Genomic DNA, 13,916 nt, shown 5'->3' with positions numbered 1-13,916 from the left:
TGCATATGAACTGCCTATGAATAAAGTAATGTTGGAAACTTGAAGATGATCATTGTCACAAAAGAAAGGTATTCACTTTGCCAGCTGGTTAAGTGAAGCAAAATTCACTGACTGCCTGGGAAATGATGCCCACTGAGCTAATAAAGGGAATTAGACAAATCATTTGATACTAAAGCAACGGGCAGGTTTCACAAGCCCAAGAGCTTTTGAGCCCTCTGTTTCTGTTACACAGACAAACAAATAAAGGAATATACTACAAAGGTTTAGAGCCATGTGATGACTCAATAATGGCTTTTTAATGGTTTGCTTTCTGTATGAGTTCAAATCTTCATGAGGCTTCAAGCAATCTATCATTTTCATGTAAATCAATCTGCCACAGAAATGGCATCACCTCTCTTTAAATTTGTACATTTTTTACCACGTTGTCCGACATATTCCTGTCCCCAAGACCAGTCAGAAGTGTGATAGGAAAAGCAAGAAATTACTTGAACCGTAAAAGTTTTATTGCTTTAGAAAGTGATTTACTTTTTTTGTATTAAATTTTATCAAATGCTGTAATTTTGAACTTAGTACTGATAATGAGTGTAAAGCCAGATACTGGAACACGAAATATGATTTTGAATCCAACACGAAAGGGCTATCATAGATTTCTTTTGAAAAATGGGTCCTTGTTTACAGTATTGGAGGGTGCAGACATATGTGTGCCTTTTGCATGTGGACATAATGTTTTAAGCTGTTTATTTAAGCTTTTACAGTTCCTTCTGAGAGATGAACACTGGTGACTCTTTCCTTGTCTTTCAAAATGGAAAGTTCTAAAAAAATGGCTTGACGTTCTCAGGTGCTCCTGGTTGGTTTGTTTTTAGAGCAAAGCAGCTTTGCAAAAGCTGTGTACAGAGTTGATAAACAGTTATAATGATTTACTTGCAATGAATCTTGACTTTATTGTTCCTGAGTATTGAATTCACCCCAAACTTACTATACAAAACTTTTTGCACCATAATACAAACTGTTTGTGAACTATTGACTTTCTAATCCCCAAGGTTTAGTCAGCCCAGGAGAGAGAACACGGCAGCTGTGTTATGCTACACACAATGAAACTGCAGATGCAGATTTGAACACAGATTTCAGTTCCAATATAAAGAGATTTCAGTTTGCTTCTTTAGTGCCCCTTGATGAGCTCTAAGAACAACAGAAGACCTCTTCTCCTTTCCCTTGGCTGATTGCCCAACAAATTTTGCTCACTCACAGCCCTGAAGACAGTTCTTGATAGTGTTTTGATGTTTCTGCTGAGCTATTACTGTATTGACTGTATGACAGCCAAAACATATATTTGTGTTCTCATTTTTCCCCTGCACTCCTTCCACTCAATCAAGCAGGCACATACACTTCCACCAAACAGAAGAATGCTTTTAAGCCATGGTGGTGCTCCTGGGAGCAGTGTGGTAAGAAATCTCTTTTCTCTTCACAGAAACATACTCAGCTGACTGCCCAGACTTGCCTTTTTTGCTTTTCTATCCTCTTCCTTTTTTTTGCTTATCCCCCACCTCATATTCACCTTGTCATGGAAATTATAACTGTAAAAAAACATTTCCTCTGTGGCAGCTTCTTCTAACCTATGAAATATTGAGTGAGAATTTTGTAAAGTACTAAATTTTTAATTTGGAAGAGGTTGCTGGGGGTGATTTTTTTCACAAGGTATAACTGTCCATTTGAGTTATCATCAGGTGACATTGTTTGCTGCAAAAAATGACAGATCCAAATATGTTTTCAAAGCATTTCTCACCCTGTGGGGCACATACAAAATTAGATCCAAGTTTACCCTGGGTCCCTTACACAGCATTACAATCCCACACTGTCTTACATTTTTAGCACCACAAGATTCCAGTTATGAAACTTGAATTCTTGAGAGATGCTAGGTATCAACAGAATTACTTCCACTCTGTAAAGACAACTTCATTGTCTTGCCCATGCTTTAGCTCATTTTCCTCTCCATATTTAGAATCATTTGCAATATACCTCAAACTGTACCAAAAGCCCTTTTAGCATCTGACTTTTCTTCTGTGGGTCATATTAACAGCACGAGAGAGTACCTCTGGTGACATACCCATTTGTATAGAGGGACTGGTGACATGGGCTGGAGCCCAGACATCTGTGTCAAACACTGGACACCTCAATTCAATTTTCAGCTCTGCTGGTGGTTTCCAGAGTGACCTTGACCAAAAGCACTTAGTCTTTTGGCTCCTCAGTTCTCTGTCTGGACAGCACAGATTAATCTTGTTTTCTGTTCCTGTATTATAATATCACTGTTTTGAGACAGGTAGAATATGCTGAAAAAAATTCCCAGCTGGCAGGGTCTTTATTACTTGGGTCCTGCCAACTTTGCAAAATCCGATTTTCACTCTGACTTACACCAATATTGGAAGCAGAACTGGAAGCATTGTCTCACTGAAACCATTATGGTCCTGCAGTGTGTTCATCAGTAGGCATTTATGCACAGTTCATTACTGGAAATATTGTTAGACACATCTGCATACATAATGCTCCTAATAAGCATTTATTCCCAATGGCTCTTTACTGAGACAGACAGAGCTGTTTGTACACTTTCCCATGTCAGACATAGCTGGAGGCACAGGGCATTGAAGCAGCTCAGCACCAGCATCTACTACCACAGCACAAGCTGGTTGTCTGTTCACTGGGATATGATGTAACATCAACCTTTTGAGACATCCTCCTAGAAAATGAAGCCTGGAGAAGCTGGTGGAGAAGCAGCCATAAACCATAAATTGAACCATAAGTATATCTACCTTGAAAGGATTCCTAAGTGATGCTCTTCATTTAAAGCTAAGGGAGAACATGAGGACTTCCATATTTTGTCCTAAATCTTGAACCAGATCTGTCTTTTCATTTTACAAGATTTCCTTTTGCATGTCATTCAGGCCCAGACCTAGCATGCTTCAACATTTGTGTAGATCTCTCTTTGCACGTGTAGATTCTACTGAGAAAAACATCACATAGCTGATCAATGTTGTATTTTGCAACTGAAGCTCCTCAGGGATAAAATAAGCACATCCTTGGTCCTGCTGCATCTACCAAGCTCAGTATAGAGTTCCTGAAGGCTTCTTGAGAAATCCAGATTATTCTCTTTTCTGAAAGTGGGAATACAGCTGCTTTATTTTGACTGGTTTTTTAGTTCTTGCTCTGTAGGTTGTCAGTGCTTGGGTCAAGGCCTTGATACAATATCTGGTATAACAAAGTCTCTATGAAAAGACTCTTTGGAGCTATTACAGCACAAACAGCAGCAACACTATAATCAGCACAGAATTAAGCTTTCCAGTTTTAAATTGACAATGTGTCTGAGCTTTTTGTCCACAAGATTAGCTCAGTTTTCCTATACTTTACTACCTATTGGTTAAAATGGGAAGAAATATCTCTGACTCTTGTCCATATCGCATTTATTCAATTAAAAATAATTTACAAAATATTTTTCAAATATAATTTATTAGTTTGGAGAAAAAAATGCCCAGATGAGGAAGAAAGATGATCTTTTTTCTGCTTAGCAATTGCTAAGTACCTGAAAGCTAAAGTAAAAAATGCTTTAGAGTAGTTTTTCCAGGCTTTTTATCCAGGAAAGTAAATAACTTGTTTTAAGTTTTATCAGATAACATGGATGCAGCCAACCTTTTCTCCTAACCTTTGAATTATACAAAACCTGTGACATGACCTATGCTATATCTGGTACAAACCTTGTTAGAACTACTGAAATGGTCTCGAATCCTACTGATTGCCATTAAATTTTGGGTCCCAAGTAATGTAGTCAAAGTGAACATTGTGTTATAAAAAAAACCAAACGACCTAGAAAATTATTGTTAAAACAGAAAATTATTGTTGAAAACACAAGGCTTTGGGAATCAGGATGTCCTCGAGTTAAGTTTGCCTGTGAGTCCCTCTCTGTTTGAATTATGGTGCAAATACTGAATGATGTAGCATAATTTTCCTGTAGACATTTTCATGATGGGCAGCTGGAAGTTTCGCCCTGTTGAAGTGATGGTTCCTGGGTGAGCCCAAACCCACACAAATCAGAGGATGAAACAGGCTACGTAAAGCCAAAATTCCAGGTAATTCAGGCTCCAAATCTGCAAATTGCTGCTGAGTATGTTTCTCAGGGATATTAATCACAGTCAAATTTGCATGACAAGGCAATAGGTGGCCTCCAGGAATAGAAAAGTTCTAAATAAAAACTAAAGCACTAGATTCTCTTCAGCAAAGTAAGGGATTAATTTTTGCTTAGTTACTTGATGCTAAAGTACATATGGTAGATCTTATTTAGAGGATGCTTTTGATTTATATATATATATCTATACACACACCCACCCCCCCCCCCCCCCCACACACACACGTGTATATCCATGCCCTCACATTATATATCTTCATTAAATGCATTTTATTTGGACGTCCCTCAAACAACTGCACCTTAAACAGAGGTTCTGCACTGCAGATTTCACTCCCAAGTGCTGAGATGTGGGAAAATTAAAGGCAACTAAAACTGCAGCTTGTGATAAGCATTAGATAGTAAAATAAACAACCAAAACTACTTTTCTATAAGATCAAGAACAGTAACTTGGCTGATAAGCTAAAGCAGCTTCAGTTTTAGTTAAAGTTTGACTAAAGGTAGAGACATGGTACCTTGTATTACCACATATAGAAATAAGAGGTTTAAATCCTGATGATTAACCAGTTTCTCTCAGACTGATTTTCACCAGAACTCAAGAAGCTTAAAACATGACAAATGTCTACTTTTTTAATAAATAATATTTTATGAATAGCTCTTTTTTTAAATTCAGTCCAATGCACTGTAACAGAAGCAACTGTAATTTTTAAGTAATAATTGCACTCACAAAACCAAGATGAAAGAATGTAGGTGCCTGAGCTATTGAGTTGGGTATTATATAATAGTTACTTTCCAATCTTTTGTTATGGAACGAAAGAACCCAAAACAAAGCAAATAATAAAATACCGTGTCCCTTTTTGACACTAATATTAGGAAGTCAATTTTCACACAAAGATACTTCAGCACAGGCTGACAGACTGATTTGACAGAAAGCTCTGTGGCTGCAGAGAGAAATGGTTCTTTAACGTTTAATATTTGTGACCCTAAATCAAAAAAGTGCTCCTAGGAGTTATAAAGCACAGGCTGATGTCCCCTTCAGGGTGCTCAGAGTCACCTCAGGGCTGGGGTGCATTTTGAACCCACAAAACTCCCTGGACAGGTCTGAGGATAATGCCATTTACAATGCCATCACATGCCATAAAAAATCTGTGTGCCCTGCTGAGGCCTCTGCGCTGAAACAGATTTGAAATACTGTAAATGCAAATGCAGTGCTAATATTATTACCTGAGAAATGGGCTCCTTGGCATGCACAAGGTCTAACGAACCTCAGAAAATATTAGGACATCATTATATAGCTGACAACCTTTTATTTAAACTTGCATGTGCCTCACAGAGCTGCAAAATTCTCTCCTTGTTACAGAACAGCCAGCTAAACTGGTATTAGTGCTTTGCAATACCCAGCTGACAAATAAAAAAGGAAGCCAAATAATTTTCATGCAAACAGAAGAGACTACAAAATTCAGGACAGCAAAATTATGTGTTTACAGCAAAAAAGAGTGCAGGTATCATTCTCTCTTGTGTCTTAAAGATTACAAGAAACAACCCTGAAGCAGACAGCTCTAAAATGCTGTATCAACTGAAAAACAGACTCCCCCCCCCAAACTTTAATTCTTTCAATTTCAGCTAAAAATCTTTAAAAAAAAAAAAAAAGGCAGCTTGAATTTTAAAACAGAATTAAAAAGAATTGATTTTTAAATTACAGATTGCTATACTTTAGTACTAACTACAGCAATTATCACCATCTAGAAAAATTATGCTATAAATAAAGTGACGTTGCTAACATAAAGATTTATGAAATCTCGGTATGACTCCTGCGATGTACTTTGAATGTATTTCCAAAGAAACTTTCTACGCAATGTTCTTTGTGATGCTATTTCAATATTAAAAAAAATAGATTTAGCATGAGATAATGAAGTTCAAGATACACAGAATAATTTGTAGCAGTAGCTCTTAATTGTGAACCTGCTGCAGAAATTGTAAAGACAGAGTTTGATCAGCAGCCAGCAACAGAGTCTCCTCCAAATGAGATACAGTATGCAGAAGGACTTGTTTTAATGCCAAATAATATTTTATTATAGGAAAATATATTTGTGAAACATAAATTTTCTGGAAGGAGTCCAAAGTTAAGGCCTTCCTCTGCTGGCTCAAAAGAAGAAAGTTAGATCGACCAGAAACACACGCCAAACCATGAAGTTTGACTTGCTCTGCCTTCCCTTTTGAAGAAACAACCAAAGCATAAATATTTCAATCTGTTTTCTGAATGATTCTTTTGTGTGATATCCAGTCAGAAGCCATCCATACTCTCAAAACATACTGAGTGCTGAAAAAGAGCTACCAACGGGCAGCTTTCTCCTGTCACCTTTCAGTAGCATGAGTCCTGACTGATCCTTAAAACCACATAACAACTCCCCTCTGCCTTGTGTGCTCCCTCCTTAGGCACAGCTTTGAACTGCTCCAGCTACTGCTCACCAGTAGCTAAATTAGTGGTGGTTCTCCTTTAGAGAGGCTTTACAATTTGCCTTACCTTCTGTGTTTCTTCTGACTACCCATTTGCAGTTATTACTTGTGTTCATTAGTTTTTCCTTCTGGCATTTCACCCATTTAAAGTGACTCATGTGCTGAAGGACTGTGTTATGCAAGGAGCTTAATCTCTGCTTTCCTTCTTATGCATGAGGGAGGCAATATTCCCAACTCCCACATTGAAAGCAGCTCCACAGGGGTAATATCTCCTGCTGGAAACACACCCCAATTAAAGCATTCTTAGAGAGACAATACTCACGAAAAAACACTCTTATTATAGAAATTTGGTATAGTTTATCAACATTTATGAATGCTTTCTTTTTTATGTGCAGACACAGTTCTTACATCTTTCCCAGAAACAGAGTGACACTGAAGAAAAGCTTGAAAAAATTCTTATTCCTTTGGAAAGAGAGTCCTCCATTTTGCCATCTGTCTTCATCAGACTTCTCCTGGCCAGAAGCATTTAAAATAATTTATCTAATAAAGCCTCTTGGGGAAGCCCTGTCTTGGTGTGTGTTTGCCTTTGAAGCCAGTTTGTTGGTGGCATATAGTGAGCCAAAGTAGCAGATGACACCCTGAGGGAAATTCTGCTTGTTTCCTCAAAGGTCAGCTCAGTAAAGATAGCAACATCTTCGTTTGGGCACACAACGAGTACTCAGAGGCGTCGCAGTGACAACTTCACTGTTGCCATATGCTCCAACCATCTGGATTGATCCTTCCTGATGGATGTGGCACAGCACTTTTTTTCACTTAGGATTGCTAACTAGAACCATGCACCTTTTTTGTAAAGAAATTTTCATTACTGGAAAAATATATATTTACAATTACAACATAAACCCCATCATATTTATGACAAAAAGAAATATGAAAGACCTTGTGGTTGTTCACTGGGCATTCAGCAACTCAATAGGAGTATTGTTAAATGCCCAAAGCAGAAGGTAGGGAATGTACCTCTTAAAAGTTCAGCCATTTATAGGATGTGATTCTAGTTGACTTCGTTAGTTCATTAGTAAGCTTTTCTTGCTGATGTAAGGGTTTAAAATGTTGCTGTGGAACAGAAACAAAATCAAAAATTCAACCTGTTGCTGGTCCAGCAGTATGGAAAAGGACACTGATAGTTCAGGTTGGGTCAGCAAACTCTGGGCTTATAGACCTTTGTGGAAGGCTAAGACAACCACCAATATATCAGCAGGTTACTACATAAACAGAAAAAAAGAAGGCAATAAAGTTTGGGTCTCATGCTAAAGACAGGGGACAAGGTCAGCTGATTTGTCTTATATATTCAGTTTAGTGTGTTTTATAGTTATAAAAAAGCCTAATATTTTTAAAAGGATATGCTATCCACAGTTTTTAAGAACATCTATTTCCTACAGATGACAGCTGGAGTTATGAGAGATTTCAGGTTTAATGAAATGATTGAGAAGTTCTTTTAAATACAACTTTGCCATACTTAGTTTAGGCTGTTTTTTTAAAATAAGCATTTGCATTCTTGACAGGCTATTGGTCTATCATTCCAATCTTGATACTACATATATTGGAATCTATGAATCTCTCATGTGCATTTTTGGCTCCTCTAGGATTGACAAGGAAACAAGACACTACCCAAAGTATAAAGATAAGAAAAAATAGAATGCAATATATAGAAAGCTAACCACAAATACTGATGGAAATACGAGATTCATAAGACTTAGTTTTTCTATCTCCATAATTTATGCAATCATTCCTCAGTGAGATTTTAGGATCAGTTTTTAATACTTTGATGGGACAGTTTTAATACTTTGAACTTCAAAATGACATCTTCATATTTCACTGTCTTTTTTTTCCCCTCTCCATTTTCATCCATTTTTTTTCAGGGATTTACTAATCTGATTTGTTCTATATCTTTAAAAAAATGTTTTGGTAATCTAACTGGAAAAGCTAGAAGAAAATTCACGAACAGAAAAGCCAGGATTTAGATCTTGGGATCATTAATTTATCATTAATAAAGCATGCATGTATCAAGGCCACAGACAAAACGGAATGTGGTGACCTGGATGAATCACGTTCATCAACTAAAATGTTTTAAACATTATCAATTAATCTAATTTTTGTTTGAAAGTAATTAACAATGCATGCAAATCTATTATTTTCAGAGTTTCTGCAGTTGACATTTATAGGTTTATAGTGTCACCCAAACCAAAGAATGAATGCATGCATTGAAAGAGATCAAGCTCAACCACAGCTGTCACACAGACGGTTTGCATTTTCAAATTACTGCTTGAGGTCCACGCACTTGAGGTTCTGATGAGTAAGGAATAATTATTCCCTGTCTTTTACAATAAAACAGCCAAAGAACTTCAAGAGATACTGGCGGATGACAGGTTCAAAACAAACAAAAACAGTCTCTTTTTCATACTGTGCACAATCAAGCCATTGAATTCCTTGTCAGGGAATGTGTAGAGGCTGAAAGGCAACTGAGCAAGATGATGGGAAAAAAAAGAATCTATTGAAGGCTGTTGAATATAAAAGGATACTCCAGTGGTTTCGGAAGTGCTTGAAATTACTAATTGTTGAGGCTTCAGAAAATATTTCTGAAAGGAAGTAAACTATTTCCAAGAAAGAGTAAACTAACACTCAGCCTAAGCTTCCACAGGCTCCTGCAACACCCAGAGTTAAAGGGAGGGCTTTAACCTGACCCTGTGCAGTTGCTCTTACAGGACATCTGTCCTGATGTTTTATTTCAATCACGTTGTGAGACGGTGCTTCGAAAGCAAGCTTATGCATCATGGACCCCTAGACTCAGGTTCATTAAAGCTGAGATGACTTTTACTAGATTCAAAGCTGCAAAGGTAAAGCCTGGTTTCACAGCTACCGATTTTAAGTGCCTTTACTTCTCAGTTTCTCAAATATAAAATCAACTGCCCCCCACACCCTGCTCCCCCAAGCCTGTTGTGAAGAACTGAAAGAAGCAAATAAATGAATGACTCCATGAAATCTAAGAGAATATGAGCTCTCAGTAGACAGATAATAAAAGGTAAACTACTGTTACATTTTCAGATCATCAGAAGCTACAGTTAATTAATTGTAGGCTGCTCTGGAGGATTGCTAGCAGTTGATTTAATATACATGAAGATCTTTGTTATTTGCACATTGACATCTCTTTGGAAGAACCACTAATACCACAAGCTGCAATCACTCCTGAAATAATATATGTTGGCTTAATAAGGGGTAATAAAACATCTAAATGAATCTTTGCATACCAAATGCATGATTAACCCCAGGGGAAACAGAAAGGAAAACATTATACATTTGTTTAAAAACTTCTTTCTTATTAAAAGAACCAAATATATATTGCAGGTTTTCTGAAGAAGGAAAAGAGATTTTCCCAAGTAAATAATCCCCTATAACTGTGCAATATTCGATCCTTTATGATTATTTATTTTCAAAATGTATCAGAAATAGTATTGTGCAATTTGTAAATGTCAAAGTAATGTCACGTGTCACAAGAGTCAATGTTCCAGTGGGACAAGTGTATATATATATACATATATATATAAAGTCATAACTATGAAGCAGTTTTAAACACAGTGTTTCTCAGAATCACAATTTATGCCTAAATTTGATGACTCACAAGACCTCTATATTCATAGCTCTCATGATGACTTTTGATTCCTTACAAGGGAAGTGCAGTGCAGTCTATCCTACTATGTCATTCAGTGAGCTGTGGAGTAAAGCAGAAGTCAGAGTATCAGGCTGATGAGCTTCTGACTGTTTCACCTGGAACCCACAGAAATCCATAAAAACCTGAAAGCATGCTATGCCAAAAAGGAGGCAGAATGCTAAAAACACTGGAAAGTTAATAAAATTAGAACTTTAGAAGAAAAAAAAGGGACACCTATTTAATCAAGATTAGTCATTAAAACACCCTATGTAAAATACTGATAAAATGAAATAATATTTTAAATGCTTGGATACACAGTCCTAGGAGACAATTTCCATGTATGTGTTCAGCCATTCTATTTTTGAAGACCTGAAACAAAGTTGTTATGGGTTCTATGACAAGATGCATAATTCAGTACCTTCACAGAGTTTTCCCACATCAGTTTGCATACTGCAATTCCTTTGGCTAAAATGCCATGTCAAGTATTCAAGATGGGAAGGAGTTTGTACTTCATGGAATTTACCAATGCCTTATCAGACAAAAAATTAAGGATCTTACTGGAATTTGCACTGTTATAGGCAACTGCGCACGCACACAGGTATGATATTTATTAATTGTGCAATCAGCTCTGCCAGCCACAGATTTAAAAAGCCTCCAAGTGAAAGGCAGGTTCAGCTTTTTGACAAAAATTGTATTCAGTCTACTTAAGAGGTGCATTTAATGTGATGCCCATCAACTTGCTCAGCTTTGGATTTCACTTCAAATATGAGTATATCCGTCAAATGTGTAAACTCTCCCAGACTGCTTTGCGTTTGGGAGCCTAAGGGAAGCCTCTCACAATGTGGTAATGGCTCACCTTACCACTATACTGCTTTATTCTTCAGTCTGATTTGCTGGAGTCATAAAAACTTTCATTGACCAAAATAACCAATTTATACAGATTGGGTAGCACCAGGGAAAAGTCCATTTCATGAAAAATAAATCGGATATGAACATAATGACAGCTCAGTAGGGTTTATAAAGATTCATTTTAACCAAGTGGTTTAACAAAGTGAGTGGGAAATAGGTGGAAAAAGTTAAAGAGATAAGAGAAAATAAGGGAAATAAAGTACTTGGCTGCCTAAATGGTAAAAGGGAAGAAATACTAGCAGCTTCGGAAATAGGATAGGGGACACAGACTTAATGAACACAAGCAACAGTGGGCATATCTTCCCTCAAAGAAGCTTTAAAGCTCTTTGGTGAAACAAACTCTTATAATCATGCCCTTCAGGAACCATTCCTGATGACATATTGCTCAGTGTTTGCTATGCATGTAACAGATTTCCTTTGCTGCATAATCTGTGCTCAGCTATCAGTAGTCCATGCTTTATGCAGTCACCTTGATAATTTGCCTTTTTTACCTCATGTGAAATGCAGCAACATGATTTCCTGGTTGCTGAAATACATCACTGACTGCAATATAAGGAAAAATAGTAGAAGATATAAGGAAAAAAATTGAAACCCAAGTGTTCATTTTGGCCTGGAAAGAATCCTGAGAACCTCTGTTTCATGGTCACTGACATAAGTGCCACAGCACCATGAATTCTGCTGGACCCTGAGCCCTAAAATCTGCTTGATACTAAACCCAACATTTTTTGTTCCGTTTGTTCTGAACAAATGGCTTTTCCTGTCACCCAAAAGTAAAGATTGTCAGTAAGACTCATCTGTGTTTAATTCCTGAAGTCCATGATCAATAATAACCATATTCAAAACAGTTACCTCCCTTCTCCTCCACTGCTGGTTTAATCAAAAGGAAATATCTGAACCCTAAAACCCAGATATGGTGCTTCTGATAAGGGGCTGGAAGAATGGGAAGTTCACCTCAAATGTATTCACATTCTGTTTGAACAGTTGCTAGTTAATAGAAAAAGGATAATGCTTTTCCATTGCAGTTCTTCAAACAGAAGAATGTATATCTTGACTTTTAAAAGAAATCACTCACTTTTAATTTAGAGACCTATTTCAGGTAACTTCACTAATTTGTTATCAACCTTAAAGAAAAAGAACGAAATCATAATCCTGCAAATTCTAATACAAGTGCCAAAGCTTATGCCTATAGATAGCCCCATCAGTCAGTCATCATTCATTCATGGCTGGGCTTCGCGAACGAAGATTTGGGAAGGCTCTATCCACATTTGTTACAGGCATGCTGGTGGCTAGCGAGGCCAATATGAGATAGACATATCCGATTGCAAAAGGCACAGCAGAAAGACTCCTTAGCTGGTATATTCTGCAAGACACGGTTCTTTCTGTGTTGTCTTTTTTCCTTGAGAGTGATCCTGCTGGCGTTCTCAAGGGAGGCAGCAACGTTATAGATGGTGTGTCTCCAGACCTACCAATGGGAGGCCAGAGTAGACCAGTTATGGTGATCAATATGGGCAAGGCTGAGATGTTGTTTCAGGGAGTCCTTGTAGCTTTTCTTTGGGGCTCCTCTCTTGCAGCAGCAGTCCCATCAGGATACATATATATACCACAAGAAGTGTTTGGAAAAAAAAAAAAAAGCTTGTGAAGGATTGACAACTGAGAGAAATATATATCTTCATTTCTGGTTCTGAATTTGATGCATACAAGATGAATGTGACTACAGATCAAGAGAAGAGATGATATTGAACAGTAAAGCTTTTTTTATTTATCTTTCTAATCTGAATTCTAAACTTAGAAGAGTCTCTCTCTTTCTTCCCTGACTCCTAGCCTTTCTCCTTGCTTTCCTTCCTTTCCCCTCCTGTCTCCTGCCCTCCCCTCTCCCTGTATTTAATCTTTACTTGACTTTGCTTTCATCACATATACATTTTTTGACGCATGAACAAAAACATACACCTGATTACTTAAAATCAGAGATTTTAATAGAGGAGAACAGTGCCTTGGCATCGAAATGAGAAAATCAAATGGGAAAGGCATCCATACTGGTCTAGTCAGCAATATATTTCTTTGGCTGACTTTTATAGTCCTGATGAAAAGTGAGATGAGTGGTGGTCTGAAAAACAAAACTAAACACGATTCCAGCATAGGGAAAACTGGAATGCTTTATTGAACGTGAGAACACAATTTTAAACACATCGAGGGCTGGACATGTTAATGAAGGGGACAGCTTAACTATTTGGAAATTGCAGTAAAAACTTGTGTAACTCCCTAATTAAGATAAGTTTTAACAATCATCTCAAAAAGTCCTTTCTTAATTCTGCTTGGAGCCAGGTTTATATCTCACGGTTGCACATCAACAGGTCTTAGGACAAGGGTCCAAATTTCTTCAGATCACGAGATGTTTGTCAGCTCTTGTTTCCAGGTTTATGACTCAAATTTACCAAGCTTTCTTTTGCTGAGAGTTGGTTTTTGGCTCCTACAGAGATGAGCCTGCTTACATGATTAAAGCAAGCACCTAAGCAGACAACAGAATTCCAAGTCACGCTCATCTGTTTTTAGTACTTACATCTTTGAATATGATGCTATTTGATGTCAGAGGAATAACTGGGCCACTCACCCTGGAGAAATCAGCAGCACGTGGAAGGATTATTGATTTACTGCAGAAGCTGCAGGAGGAGGAATACAGAG

The 13,916-nt window shown here is 37.4% G+C and overlaps 1 long non-coding RNA gene across 2 annotated transcripts; it reads left to right on the top strand.

Annotated features, from left to right (window-relative positions):
• Window positions 1-1,338: 1,338 nt before the first annotated feature.
• Window positions 1,339-7,178, top strand: LOC135406532 (uncharacterized). Of its 2 annotated transcripts, none has more exons than XR_010426319.1 (3): window positions 1,339-1,442; window positions 4,001-4,115; window positions 7,021-7,178. It is a non-coding gene; the product is annotated as an uncharacterized LOC135406532 (long non-coding RNA). The 2 variants fall into 2 exon arrangements; XR_010426322.1 differs by lacking the exon at window positions 7,021-7,178 and adding an exon at window positions 6,247-6,398.
• The last annotated feature ends 6,738 nt before the right edge of the window (window positions 7,179-13,916 follow it).

Source organism: Pseudopipra pipra, chromosome 2 (genome assembly GCF_036250125.1).
Source record: "Pseudopipra pipra isolate bDixPip1 chromosome 2, bDixPip1.hap1, whole genome shotgun sequence".
Classification (NCBI taxonomy): Eukaryota; Metazoa; Chordata; class Aves; order Passeriformes; family Pipridae; genus Pseudopipra; species Pseudopipra pipra.
The sequence above is the reverse complement of the archived record's forward strand: the minus strand, read 5'-3'. Positions and strand labels throughout refer to the sequence as shown.